At 39.3% G+C, this 13,675-nt stretch overlaps 1 protein-coding gene across 3 annotated transcripts in view; it reads right to left on the bottom strand.

Moving 5' to 3' along the window:
• Positions 1-13,675, bottom strand: part of alk (ALK receptor tyrosine kinase) — a 344,081-nt gene that overhangs the window by 197,243 nt on the left and 133,163 nt on the right. Inside the window, exon 1 of one of the 3 annotated variants that reach the window (XM_044047763.1) lies at positions 5,534-5,598. The exons of the other annotated variants lie outside the window; for them this stretch is intronic. The gene's annotated coding sequence lies outside the window, so the exon portion shown is untranslated. Of the gene's footprint in view, positions 1-5,533; positions 5,599-13,675 lie in introns of those variants that run through there. 3 annotated transcript variants of the gene reach the window in all.

Here is a 13,675-nt window from a genome sequence, read left to right as displayed (position 1 = left end):
GTGAAACACCAGTTTGCCCACTCGCTCTCCCTCACACAAAATATTTTTTGGTTGAATTCGATCCTTCCAGCTGCCTTTTCACACCAGTCATCTCCATTCCTCCATCTACCTTCTCCTTATCCTGTGTGATTCTCCTCTACCACAGCAGGACATCCACTTTCAGTAGCTCATCTCTGTTGACACCTTAAAATTTGTCCCCTGACATCTCTTCAGTAAAGCTTTGTCTAACTGAGTATCTCATAATGTCCTTACACTTTGAAAGCTTACTCAGTTTTTAAGGCATACACACATCTAGCTGGACTTGTTGGCACTGCACAGTCAAAGAAGTCCAAACTATTACCACTAACATCCTTCTAAATGGAAGTTATGTTGCTGCCAGTGTCCACTGTACAGATGTGCTTTGTGAAGCTTTCCCCTCTCTCTGTTTTGATTTTGAGCCAGGTGTCACTCCATGTATGTAAACCTGTGGTTTGGAGCCATTCCTGTGGAGGAAATCATTGGTCTTCTCTTCATTTCTCATAAAGACATTGGCCACTATTGGAAACACCAGGGAGCCCATAGCACAGCCGTGCTTCTGTCAGCTTAACACTTCATTATACTGGAAGCTAAAGTCAAACTGCTTGACCTCTGGCCAACGACCACCTGGACCCACAAAAACAGATCAATATGTACTCTGTAATTCTCACCAAACACTGCAATACAAGCTTAGGGTCACAACCCCACAACACCATCCTCAGAGCATGTCCATGAGGACAGAGGGGATGGAGAAGGAACAAGAAAAGGAGCCTTTGTATAAACTGCAACAACAGAACAGAAAGAGTAGAATATACAAAAATAAACTGAACAGCTGGGTGACATTCCTCACGTTTTAGGAGTACCTCTGTGCACTTCATGCACAGTCACACCCTGAGGCAGGAACTTGTCCAACATAAGGACACAAACACCCAGGCATGGACACATGCAGTGAGAAATGCACAGATCTGTACATTGGGGGAAAAGAAAAACAAATCCTTCACAAACACATGGCACAACACATGTGAGCCAATTCCTTAGGCAAGGACTCAGCAATCCACCTGCATCTGAAGGACAAGGGACCAGCAATGGGTTTGTCAAGCAAGACAACTTTCCAATACAATACAATACAATACAATACAAATACATTGACATCTTACCCTGTGTTGTTTTTATTTTTCTGGTTCTTTGCTTAATGTGATTATGTTGCAATATTTACATGTTGGATTGAGTAGAACTATTGCACTGCAGAACCTTTACTATACTACTTAAAACTAACTTGAAACTCAATCTCAACAAGACTGAAGAGTTTCTTTTTCTTCCAGTAAAGGGCTCTCCCAACACACATCTGACCATCACCCTCAACAACTCTGTGGTAGCTACTTCTCATACCGCAAGGAACCTGGGTGTGACACTTGATGACCATCTCTCCCTCACTGCCAATATTGCTGCAACAGCACGATCTTGCAGATACATGTTGCACAACATCAGAAGGATACGACCTCTTCTAACCCAGAAGGCGGCACAGGTTCTGGTCCAGGCTCTTGTCGTCTCACACTTGGACTAATGCAACTCCCTCCTGGCTGGTCTCCCTGCATGTGCCATATGACCTCTGCAACTCATCCAGAATGCAGCAGCTCGACTGGTCTTCAATATACCAAAATTCTCTCATACAACACCGCTCCTCTGCTCCCTTCACTGATTCCCTGTAGCTGCTCGCATCTGCTTCAAGACTCTAGTGCTTGCTAGCCATGCTACAAACAGATCCGGTCCAGCCTACATCCAGGACATGATCAAAACCTACACCCCAGCCCACCCACTGCCGGTTTGCATTGGTAAACCGGCTTGCAGCCCCCTCACTGAGAGGATCACAGAGGCATTTGTCGAACTCACGACTGTTCGCTGTCCTGGCTCCCAAATGGTGGAACGAGCTCCCCATCAACATCCGGACAGCAGAAACCGTCCACATCTTCCGCCACAGAATAAAAACACATCTCTTTCGACTCTACCCCAACTAAGCCAACGACAACAACAAAAAAAAAAAAAAAGGTACATCACACTTATGACTACACTTTATGGTTTGGCTTACTTGAAGCATTTACTTACTTCAAGCTCTTGTTGAAATGCACTTATTGTAATTCGCTTTGGATAAAAGTGTATGCTAAATGACATGTAATGTAATGTAATACTAATGATTCACAGAGCAATACTGGCTAGTGTCTTCAAAATTTCAACAAGAAACTCAGTACATTATTATTATTATTCCGAGTATATTATTATTTATATATAGGCAGGTTTCCTTTTAAAACCACAGCTCTGATGACTAGAGCATTCATGATGTGTGCACTGATTTTATTTCCACAGCCATTAGCGTATTAGGTAAGGTGAGCAGTGAGTCACATTTCATTCATATTGGTGTCCACCTGCTAGACCACTTTACAAAAACAAAAGTGTGTTGGTTCCTAATTTTAGAAATTAGGACACAATGTATGACAAAATATAGCCCTGTTAATGAATAATGGTTTTAGTGTCAGTGCTTTCATCATTTCACAGGCAAGCTGACCAGCAGACCAGTGTCTCCAAAGTTCCTATACTTTTCACAGTGTGATGGCCCTCCTGTTGCATTTGATTAAGCATGCAGGATGCCTCCACTCTGCATTAAACATTAATGGTAACATCTATTTCACATGAAAAAATGATTGTTGAATTTGCTCATACTCCAGGCCTGTCATTAGGTCTAGTTTGTGCTACATTCTTGCTGAGTATGTGTCTGTGATATGCACCAGGGGAATCAAGTTTCTGCTGGAGCTGCAAGCAAAGAAATCACTGCTGTTATTTTTCACCATTACCGTTTCACGTTCACTGTATTTTCAACAACTATAAGCAACAACCTGCAGTATAGACAGTCCTCTACACTCACACTTGCACGGCCAGTGTACATGATAGATATGTGGTCAATATTGTGAGTATTGAAAGAGATTATTCTCATATAGCAGTCATGAGTGATGACAATAGGACAGCAGAAAGTACAGGTAACAATAGGGCAGGGCTAGGGCTGAACAATTAATCGAAATTCTATTGAAATCGCAATACAGCTTACTGCAATTTTCCAAACTTGTTTAAGCCAAAATGTGTCAAAATATATTTGATGAATTATTATTACACATCTTATTCTATAGACTGAAGAGAACATCTTAGTTTCTCACAGAGCTGCACAAATATCACACATTAATCCTTTTAAATGTTTCATTGAATGAAAATGAGAATGATGGAAAAATTACCATTCCCTCTGATATCACGAATGATACCCCAATCGCATATCAAAAATGTCACTATTTCAAAATAATTGCAATTAGATATTTATTCAAAATCGTTAAGCACTAGGCTGTACTATATATATATATACATATCAGTATTTTTTACAAGACATCGTTTTAGATTTTGGGGTCAAATTAGCAGCAATCAGGTATCTGTGGATGACCCAGTTGAACTTCTGGGGGTTTTAAAAGACCAGGCAAAGACAATGACTCTGAGCCCAGAGAACAGAACCGCAGTGGAATAGTCCTTCAGCTCATGGAAGTCATACAAGAGGATTAAATATTTGATCACAGCACCACTGTGATAATTAACAAATGGTATGCAGCATATTATCGTATTAAAATAAATTATTTGTGTCATTTTCACATTACTCTCTGTAGGCTCAAAACTTTTGTCTTGCCAAAATCTGAATTTCTGTGTTCATTACATGATCAATCTTTCTTCAGTGAAGCAAATTTATTTTAGTATATTGAACATGATTTGGGAGGGTTTTAGCTTTCATATGAGCCATTTCTAAAACCAATGGATTAATTTAAAGGTAGGTTATGAGCTGTTTTTTCTACAAAATGGATAAGTGACAAGACTTTTGTCAGGCACTGTAATTGTATGACAACAGCTATTGGTGACACTGGTGTCCACTCATATGTTTCCAGCCATGGAAAAATAGAAGCTTAAGCTTCCATTTTCCTCGAAATGGGAACATTATTTACAAAACTGAAACCATGTTCTCTAGAACAAGACCTGAAACTGGCAACTGACCATTAACTCCTCAGGAAAATGTTCACTGATGTTATAAATCAAGTGAGAAGTTGGCTAATTTTACCACCTTCCATTCAAACAGAGTTTGCTCCCTGGAGGCTATTTAATATATTCTCAATTCAGGATAGACTTCACAGAGGAAATCAAAAGACTCTGTTCCCATCTCACACAAGGTCTAAACCTATGACAGCTCTGAAACCATCAGCATTATTACACTTTTCACTGTTTCCCATACACTTTACTTATTTGTCGTGCCACCACAATATAAATCTCACTGGCACATATTGATTATTTTCATTCGATTTTACCATTTTACATTTGTAAAATCCCTAACCCTCACAACACAACACAGAACGAATACACTAACAACAATATTAAAACACAATACCATCTGTTATTTGCAAAGAGGACAAAGTATGTGTTCATTTGCATCATGTGCATTCACACTGCTTGAAGAATGTCTCACTGGCATCACTCCCTTTCCACACTATATAGGGGATCAATATAAATAGAGATGGTGTGATTTTTCAATCACCTTTACTGTGCAATCAATTTAAACCATGGCTGGGCAATAATTCAATAACAATATAGGACACAATTTAATTTTCTTTTACGTCAATAAAACACAGGTTCCATACATCTATTGGTATAATTCTAGCACTGTTCATAAACAGTTGAATACAAAACATGCAAGGACTATTAAAGGCTTTACCTTACTTTCAACCAGCCAAGGAACCCTTAAATTAAATAAAATGATATTACATTATATTATTATATTCCTTATTTCACTGTAAACAGCTGACACATATACACACACACACACACACACACATATATGTATTTATATATGGGGACAACACGTTCAGCTTATTGTCTACCTGACTTTGGTATGAAAACTACATCACTTGCCTCACAACAGTAACACTATAACATATGACAAAGAATAACACGTGCTATTAACGCGCTTTATGAGCTATGTATCATGAATGAGCTACGCGAGGCCACGTGAGATTTCTTCTTTTTTTTCTTTCCATAGACGTCACCTCCCAGACTCCATACTGTGGCAGCTTAACACTGTCCTCCTCCATGTGAGAACCACTGCTATAGACCATATCATGCCACATCTGCTGACACTTGACAGTCGGTAACATTCAATGTCTTGACAGTTTATATCGCAAAAAGGCAAGAGGAGGAAAGAAAGAAGACAAACTGTGGCTCATGGAACTGTGAATGCATCACTTGCTGATAATAACCTGTTTAAGCCACGACATTGACGCATGGAGGAAACCTCCACAATGCCAGTCAACAGTATATCACCACAGCTGGACCCATTATACACACATTTTCCGCTAGAGTCACAACGGCAGAAGCTGCCTACGACAAATACTTAATTAGTAATTAACTTAACAGTTGTAACGAGCCTTAAAAATGACGCACAACTCACTGTAGTCGGTAGCAGTTAGCGCCTCCTTGCTAGCGCATGTCTCCTTCTCCCATAAAAATACTCGCAGTGGGGAGAACAGCTTGCAGCTTGGAAACTTTGGAAACTTCCCTCTTCAAATATCGACGTCCGACCTCTTCTCACTGCCATGTTTTTGTTTATGAACAGCGAATGTGTCCAACTGTTGACAAACAAGCCCCCTAACTTGAGTAGCTAGTAGTCGGCTGTCTGACTCCCCGAACGCACACCTGCACCTCGCGCGTCTCAATCACGAGGCTGCACCTATCGCGTGCAATTAGGCAGTTTGTGATGTGACGTTGGGGTTAACTATGTGGAGTTGAGTTGTATTTACAACAATGCGTATGTGGTTATTGGCAGAGGTTAGGAGAGTATTCAAATAATAATAATAATATCAAGGTAAACAACTTTTATTAAATTTTACAGTGTGGAGGGCACTTTCTATTTGTTTTTGTTTTTACCTAGTAATGCATTTAAAATGTAGTACGCAGTTACAGTAACACAAGTAAATGTACTTTCCACCTCTGTTTTTTTGTGGTAAATGAAACCCTTTTTGCAATTTTAAAATTCACATAAGGATTTCATAAATGTAATGTGTGGTTATTGAGTTCAGAAGTGCATTTTTCTACAGTTTACTGATAAAAATTAATCTTTAAAAACATGCTTAAGAAGATTTCAGACAGTGTTGATGCTTCATGTCTCACACTTTCTTCACAACAGCAAATGCCTCAAACAACAGAGAATCCTACGCTCACTGTAATCTGAAGTTAGCTTCGGGGTCATTGCTACAAACAGAGTGACGCATTTTACATCACAACAGCAGAATAGCACTAGTAAAACAAGGTGACTGCATACAGTTGGACCACCACAATTATCAGTCATGATGTATCTTTTTATTTTCACTTTAATTGTCTAATCACATTTAAAATTTCACAGTGAACGTCTTAATAATAGCTACTTGGGTTACTATAAATGTAGACAATAATAATGGGCCTTTTTCGCAGAAGACATTTTGACATGCTTTAGCTGGAAAAGCATATGTGTCACTGATTATATAAATTATGGCTCTGATCCTTTCTTGTACATTTAGTCAGGACAGCTTGACAGTGAGCCAACTTGCACCCTGAAACTAATGCAGCTAAATGGAAATGAGCCGTCATATCTTCATTATTTAAAAGTTTTCGCAATACATTAGCATAGCCACACATGAGAACATTATAGGGAAGTTACATTAATTAACGCTTTTACGTTAACATGTAATCTCATGGCCTTTGCCAAGAACTTTTGAAGGGTTGTGTGTGTGGTGCAATTATGTGGACATGTGCAAATGTGCATGTGTGTGCCCCTGTGTCAATCTCCCGCTGCAGCCTCAGTGTTATTGATCAGTCCATGACACTTGTATTATCACTGACTGAATATGGATCTAAAATGACGTGGCTTCCATGGCTGGCAGACTCCAGTATTACCTTGAGGTGTCATCAAACTAAACTATATGGTGATATTGATTTTCCTGACAGAGGTATCTGACTACATTTGAGGACAAAAACATTTGAGTTTATTTTATTCACATATTTAAGAAAGCTGTGCAATATTGCTTTTTCCAGGAAACTGGATATTTGGGGAGTTGCAGCTATTGCACAAACTAAAAGCACACATTTTCCTTAAGCAGTATAGAGGTTGGATTGCTCTCTATGTAGCAATTACTGTGGATGACAAACATGCACCTGTATGTACACTGTGCACATTCCATTTGAATCCACTAAAAGTCCTATTTGACAATTTGTGTGTTCATTGGCAGAAATTCAAAACAGTACACAGACATATGTTTGTATAACTTTGTAATCACTGTAAACAATAATTATTTGGTTTCCTGTAGCCTTTTCTTTGATCTTTGTCATCTTTTGTTGACATGTTTCTTCTGCGGCACATCAAACTTGCATTTCTAATTTTGAAGCAGATGCTTACCATGCAAACAAAGTAAAATGGCTCTGCCCACATTAACCCCATGCATAATCAAACAATAATAAGAAGAATGAGAGCGTATTGGAGAGAGCGCGCAAAAGCCACTTTAGTTCCCTGACACACCATTTGTTGCACTCTGCAGTCTCACCATTAGATCAGTAATTCTTACACATTGGATGTTCAATCATCCCCTCCCTAATGCACACAGCAGAGGAACACAGGCTGCACTCCGAAAGTGGCATAATCATGGGTTTGTGGGCCACACAGTTCTTTCCAGACATTCTATGATGTTCAAACTGTTTTCTGCTACTTCTCTAATTCCTGTGGTTCCCTCCACCCACCTGCTGGTCAGGCGCAGTGTGCAGCAACTCATCTGAAAAGAGTCTAGGCAGGGTGAAACACAATTACCTTGCCTCCATCCGTCTCCATGTGAGTTCTCTCCCTCTTCATTTGCGCACTTCCATGAGACAGCCTTTCAGTTCCTCATAACGCACAAAAACACACATCATCATCACCCATTCAGAAGCCACTAACATCCCACGTTTGCCTCTTTTATTTTTCCCTCTTGTCACCCTCCAGGATTCCAGGTATCCCACTGTCATTACCATCATGTTGACCCCACTTGAAGAATCTACACAACAATTGTGTCTCTCAACAATCCCATCATCACCATCACACAAATCCCTGAACCTGGCTGTTTATAGTGTAGAAGCCGAGGCTTACTCTGGATTACCAGAGCCAAACATGTTTCCATAACTTAATTTAGAGCAGGGTACTGAGCTGAAGAGCTTTACCTTACTAACGTGTTGGATGTTAGCAAAGACACAGAGTAGATGTCCACTTATTTCCACTTGTTTCTTCAAAATCATAACTGATTTAAAGTGTTTTGGAGTTGTTTTTTTGCAATAGTTAGAAATAATTCAAACTAAAATGTGAGCGCCATGCTATTACCACCTAACACTCAACAAAATGCATTAAACCAGAAATACAGTTTCCATGGTTATGCTTGCAGCTGTTGTCGCACCATTAGGCAGACAGGAAAGTGCTTGCTTTTAGCTGGAAGTCAATGAGACAGTCTAACATTAAGAACAATACCCCTTATGTCAATGAGAACCTCATTACATTTAGGAAAAACAACACAATACTTAAAGTCTTTGCAGTTTATGGAGAACGGTGTGAGATTTCAGTGACACCACTCTCAATCTGTGTGCATGTATTCACTGCTATGAGCCATCACCTTACACATATTAAAAGATGTCAGTGTGTCTGTGTAATATTACAAATGGGAAAGGATACAGAAAGCAGAAAATAAAGCACTTTACAAGTTTCCCTGAGTCCTTCACCAATAATTTACTTGTGCACAAATGTATTATCATTTGTCATTATTATGTGACACCATATTAGCTTCATGTATCTTTATTGATAATAACACATTTTCTAAAGGCTGCCTGTCCTGGAACATCTCATATTTTCCGCCATTATTGTGTTTGTACTGAAGTCTTTGTGATATGATATGGACATGATAATCTGTCCATAAATCAGTTCCATTTAACCTTCTACTCACAACTTCTTAAAGAAGCTGCCATTTTTGTATTACATTTATTAGTATTTACTATTATACCATTTATATTTGTATTTAATAAAATGTTCACAAGAGCACATTTAAACATATTAGATGTATGGAGTTACAAGAGGTAAACAAGACAAATGGAGGCTGCATGGTCTATAGGTGTAATCAATACTGCCAGTTTTCTATATCCACCATGCAGCTATTGAGTTGCTGATAAGGCAAATGTTAAATGGTCTTTTCATAAACCTCTTCCACTCACACTGAGGGTGAACCACGGCCCCCTGATGTTTCCATAAACAAAGCTCCTGTGGCTGAAATAGATGAGGAGGCATCGCAGTGATCCTCTGATCAATATCTGCACGCGAGCTGTGGTTGTGGTTATTTTCCAAAGAACATTGCCCATGATTGAACGTGTGAGTACCTATATGTGTGTGTGTTCGAGGGGGAGAGAGAAAGAGAAAGAGATTAGAGGTGTATATGCATGTCTGTCATATGTATGCCTATGTACAAGTAACCTAATACATCAATCACACACCAGTAACAGCAGTACTGAGAAGCAGTCAGAGACAAATCCAGTGGGATTTCTCTTCATCCCATAAGCACAGAGAATGGGACACTAGACAAAGACCGGGGAGCTGGGACATGGGGAGGAGGGACAAGTGTAAAATCACCTTGCCCAAGGGTACAGTCTGTACTGATCAATATCTGTGAGGATTGATGCCAAACAGTGGTGAACAGGAACACGAATAGTGTGTGTGTGTGGGTTCAGTGACCAAGAGACAGACAGGTTGGGGGCTGAACAGCAGCTCCCCCTGTTGGATAAAAATCTCTGCTATTGCTGGTCCAGATAACAAATGTATTGACTGTGAACATATACATCGTGAACAGCTAAATCCCATAGTAAGCATGAAGACTTTCCATTATTTATTCAAAGCATTTCAGTGATAGATTTAATCTTGTAAAATGTCCACATATTTTACTTTATGATCACTGTGGTTTATTATGTGCCTTTCTGATCCATATTTACAATAAAAGCTGGATTATTAATCACAATCCAGATTGTCCTGGCCTCACTCTGAGTCAGCTGGTTTGTAGCTGATAAGTATGCACCACAAACCGCAGAGCACATTCGTATTAATCAGTGGTAAAAAAATGTTATCATTTCAACTCATGCATTATTGAGTGAGTAGTGTTTGTTTGGATTTATTTACTTTAGGCTTGCATCAGGTGACCTACTGGAACTGAAAATGGATGACCCTGAAAGGACTTTAAATTAGGGCTAGGGCTGCAACAATTAATTTACCAATTGATTATTAATTGATTGATATATTGAACTACTTTAATGAGCTCAAAATGTTTTTCAGTTAACAAAAAACAAGTGACTTGATTACAGTTTCATAAATAACAATAGTCATGGTTTTATTTTGCTCCTCTATGACAATAAACTGAACGTCTGTGGTTTGTGGACCAGACAACATGTTTGAGGACATCATTAATCTGAGGACTGTGAAACATCAATTGACATTTTTCACCACTTCATGAACTTTTATGGATTAAAAAAACGCATCGATAAATCACATTTATCAATCATTTATCCCATAAAACATGTTTTTTTGTGTCAAAAGAAATTCCTGCCACTGCCAGATATACTGTTAGTACAAGCTGAAAGAACAGATGAGTTTAAAATGCTCCACACAAGTGCAGTGCATGGTACGGTTGAGCAGCTGACATCATGCTCTGTGGCAGGTATGAAAATGCTAAGCATTTAGAGTTGGCTCTGATTATCAAGATGGAATGAAGAAAAGATGTGAGGTTCTTTGTTGGGGAAACTGATGGCAAGAGCTTCACTCATAAAGATGCTCTGCTGGCTGCTGCTACAATAGTAACAGTGACTGAAATGACATCTGCATGTAGATCTGATCAGTAAACAAGCTCGGAAACTGCGCTCGACAGCCGACATTTGATGACACTGATGCATCAGTGCGATAGGGAAAGGAAGTCAGAGGAGAATAGTGCAGAATCCCCTCTCTACAAAGACAAATGCATATTTGAGAGTTGAGTCGCCAGAATGACATCTTGTGCTCGTACATCTGTAAAGCACAGACACACGTGTGTGAGCTTATGGTAAATGGTATGTATTTATCTAGCACTTACCGTACAGTTTCCTCATTCACTCACACTTTCATACAGCGCATCATTGTGCATCTCATTTTTTTCATCATTTTTCATCTTTCATACCCATTCACATGTCCCTGACACAACCGCTATAGTGGGGTTAAGTGTCTTACCCAAGGACACATCGGCATGTACACTAGCGGAGGTGGGATCCGAACCTAGAACCTACAGCCTTGCACTTGAAAGACAACTCACTCTACCACTGAACCACCGTCACCCCCTCATGTTTCTGAAATAAATGACTACAGATGTGCATGTCAGTAAGATAGCGTTTTAAGTGCTTGTGCAGCTTTTGGCAGAAATGAGGAAATGAGGGTGATAATCATTTCTTGGTTGGTGAATGTGGTTCAACTCCCACACAAAAAGCATCTGGTTCGGATGATCATGTTTTTTTTCACCCTTCAATGTGTCACAGTGTTGACAATAAAATCAGAGACAGGTGCAAGGTTTGGTCTCTTGCTCACGACAGTTACATGACACCACCAACCTGTCTTCCTCTGGGTTATTATTATTATTATTATTATTGTTGTTATTATTATTACTATTATATCCCTTATTTAACCAGGATAACCTCACTGTGAATAAAAAGAACTTTTACAAGAGAGTCCTGCATGGCTTAGACAGGCAGCAACGTTCTTGAACAGAATGTACAAATGCAGCATTTCCTATGGTTTGCAGAAAAGTAAAACAGCCGTGTTATTCTCTGGGAGAACCAGGCTGTCAAAAACAACATACTCAACAGCATAAGGAAAATATAATAATAATACAAACTGTGCATCACCATCCCTTCAATGCCTCAAGTATGAAACAATGCAAGTTCATGCTCATCTTACGTGTGTGTTATATTAGCATACTCCTGAAAGTACTTGGTTATTATCACTGGCGCATTAATGTGCATTTAATTCTAACTAACTAACTTTAATTCTGAACTATTAAATATCATATATCACAGTATTTTTGATTCCGGATAAGTTTTGTGATGCTTGCAATGTCGTGTCACCTTCAGAGATTCTTTTCATACCTTTACATTTCCTTTTTCTGCAGGATATGTGTGTTAGCTGCAACAGTTGCTGGTCTTCTCTCTCTGTTAGGGCCTGTTCAGGCTCACTGCATAGTGGATTGGATTGAGGGGATTGAGTTTAATTAGCCAAGAGTCTGTTTGATTCAGGTGTGCATGTGGCCCCTTAGGATCCTGTCTCTTTCTTTGAAAGCTAATTTCTGCACACGACCCATGAAGACCTTCAGCCTCCATGTCAAACTCCATCGTTTAAATGCCTTCATTATTTGAGGGGATTTTTTTTCTCCCCTTTTTTCTAGTTTTAATTTAATGTGTTGAATGGCTACAGAGCTACAGCACAGAAAGACTTGCACATTAAAGATATATATTACAGAGATAGATTTGCCACGAGTCACGTTTTTGAAAATGAGACGCTAGAGGGGTATAAGTGATAACACTGATAAGATGGTATTATAATAATATTACCTCCCTATTATGGAACACTTACCATGATATTGCCAGTGTATTATGTTGTTACTGTATCATAATATAAAGTATTTCCCATCAAAAAATTGAGTCTCAAGTTGAAATTATTTTCTGCGGGAAAAGTGCTCTCTCTCTCTCTCACACTCACACACTCTTGCTCTCTCTCTCTCTCTCCCTTTTTTGACCCACACAAATCCAGCTCGAGTATTTATGTTTGGCAGCAGTAATAAAACCTCCACTCTGCCCTTGCACACCTTCGCCCCATTGATGCGCTCGATAGCAACTGCTTTCGCTCTGACATTATTTGGACCATTTTTCATATTCTTCGCTCTCTCTCTGCTCACTGAAAAGACAGACTGTGCTCAACTGTGTGTGGATTAGTAAAGAAGCAGGAGTTAAAAACAGACTGCATGCGTGTACGCCTGCATGTGCCAAAGGACAACTAATAAAGTGTCCCAGTCCCAAGTAGCCCATCAGCTTCAAGCTTTGACATGTTGTACATTCAGAGATGGTCTATGATGGTTCTAAAAAAGTGATTATTTGAGTTACTGCCATATGGCTGTTTTCTTCATCTGACAGCAACAACCATGACACATTTCAAAGTCACTTATATCGCCCTTCTTTCACATTCTAACGCTTGGTTTGAAATTCAGTGGGATATGTTTAACATGCCTAAATGCATTGAGCTGCTGCCATGTGACTGGCTCATAGACCTTTTTTTTTTTTCAGGAATTAAAAAAACATATTGAATAGCCATCAGAGGGTGACTCCAAAGATTGCAAAAAGAAATCTGAATAGAAGTAATGTCTAGTAATGTAGAGACTAGTCATTTTGTCACCCATGTACCCATTCAGTGGAAAATTGATTGACAGCTGGTATCGTCCAATAACAGCCTGGCTGCAAGTGATGACTGTTAATTTACATTTGCAAAACATCC

The sequence above is a fragment of the Solea senegalensis genome, linkage group LG16, assembly GCF_019176455.1.
Source record: "Solea senegalensis isolate Sse05_10M linkage group LG16, IFAPA_SoseM_1, whole genome shotgun sequence".
In the NCBI taxonomy this organism is placed as follows: domain Eukaryota; kingdom Metazoa; phylum Chordata; class Actinopteri; order Pleuronectiformes; family Soleidae; genus Solea; species Solea senegalensis.
Note: the sequence above shows the minus strand (reverse complement) of the source record. Positions and strands in the feature narration are given on the sequence as shown.